Genomic DNA, 1,984 nt, shown 5'->3' on the forward strand with positions numbered 1-1,984 from the left:
TTTCAGCTTGTGGATCTTCACTTTGCTCTCTTTTGGCATTTCGCAAATGAAATTTCTCTGCCTCCACCGATTTCCAGCTGTTTCTTTGTATGTTTTTCCTTGTTGCGTTTTCAATTTTATTTCACTTAATTTTATTTTTCCCTTTTATTTATACATTTTTTTGTTGTTTTGTCATTTTGTGCTTTTCATTAATTTGGCGCCATTTTTTTGGCATCGTGTGAACCCCGTTTTATGTTTTTCCTCGTATTTTTCTTTTATTTCGCGTTTTGGTGCCGCAAAGTAATGCTGATTGTTTGCCTGGTTGACTTTGATTACGAAATTGTTCAAAATAAATAAAATTACTTGGCCCTGCCCTCACGCCTGCACCGCCGCCACGCCCCACCCTAGGTAAAGACGCTTTTTAATTGAGTTTTTTCTACTTTCGCAGGGCTAGGCCATGGGTCAGGCCAATTTTCTTGAACCTGGACAGATTTAGCTTCCGCGATAAGGTCCGTGACGGGGCAAAAGGAACCAAACAGAAAAAAAAAAAAGGGAAAAGGTAGAGCTTTAGATTTTCTAGGGGCTTGTTAGAGTTAATTAAAATGTGACTTGTTGATGTGAGGTGGCAATCAGTTGTCGAAAACAATTAGCAAAGCGTTTGCCTCTATTTGTGGACCGGCTTCCATCCAAGAAATTACTTCGTATTGGTTGGGAATCTACAACATATGCACCTTTAACTATTCCATTGTTTGGCCAACCAGCCGCATCCACATCCACATCCATTCGAAGCCTTTGCATTCGGGTTTCAGTGTGGAAGATCTTTCACAACAAATCTCCAAATACGAATGCCAGGCACAGCTTCTGGAATGCTAAGAGTATTTACTCGACAATGTCCAGGCATTTTCCCAGGTGTATTAGCTGCCACAATCGTATCGTACGACTGCAATACAATAATCCAGGTAATTAACATGCAAACGAAATTATGAACGAGAGCAAAAGGTAAACACGCACTGCGCTCAATAGCAATGCATTGTGGTAGATCCCGAAATGCAGGAAAATGTTTGAACAAACCAAACCCAAATGTGGCCCAAAATTGAAAGAGAGATGCCTCAAGATGCCTGAGAACTGAACTACGGAACGTGATGCGACAGTTGTGAGACGGTCTATTGGCATTGTCATTGTCGTTGTCATTGCCATTGAAAGCGGGGCAATGATTGGGAGAGGTAAACCCAGCTCCAAAGTCAAAGTCCCGCTTCGACCTTTATGCGTGTGTGTGTTCCTTCGGGTTTCCAATGTACATACATAAATGCACATGAACATACATATGTATATCTGAGCTCGTTAATTAAGCAAAGTGAGCGGCACACACGTAGATGGGCACAAAGGAGAATGCTGACTGCAACCGAGGGGCATTGCACAGACACAGACGTGGCCCAGCAGGCTCAGCAGAAGAGGACACACACAAAAGGACACAGCCTGCGAAGAAGTCGTGGACGTTCGGGGAGTTTTTTACTACCCTAATGACAGGTGCAGGAATGCACTAGGCGATACTCAGCACACGCACTGCTGGAGAGTAATCGCCAACAGTCTTTCGTCTTACCAAATGCCAAATAGATGGCCTGATATACCCATTCTGCCTGCCTTCTAAGTGGCATAGAAACGCTTGAAGGAGGCATTGAAGCGTAAGTCGGTGATAATCACGGCAAGCCGACGCCTCAACACGTAACCGTAACGTCAAATGCCACGACACGGTCCAAGACGGATCGAAAGTCAGCTTCAGCACTGGCACCGGTAGGACGCTGTCATTGTCAGGCCCCCGTGCCCCCCCCCCCCCCCCCCCCCCCCCCCCCCCACACACCACACAAACAACAATTCAGAGTGTACCAACAAGGGAGTAGGAAAGGGAAGAAGGAGATAGGGGGGAGAGGAGGGGGGGGAGGGAGGGGGGGGGGGGGGGAGGGGAGGGCTAGGGTTAGGAGAGGTGCGAAGACGGCAAAGCAAGACA

This window comes from Drosophila guanche, unplaced genomic scaffold, assembly GCF_900245975.1.
Source record: "Drosophila guanche unplaced genomic scaffold, DGUA_6, whole genome shotgun sequence".
In the NCBI taxonomy this organism is placed as follows: Eukaryota; Metazoa; Arthropoda; class Insecta; order Diptera; family Drosophilidae; genus Drosophila; species Drosophila guanche.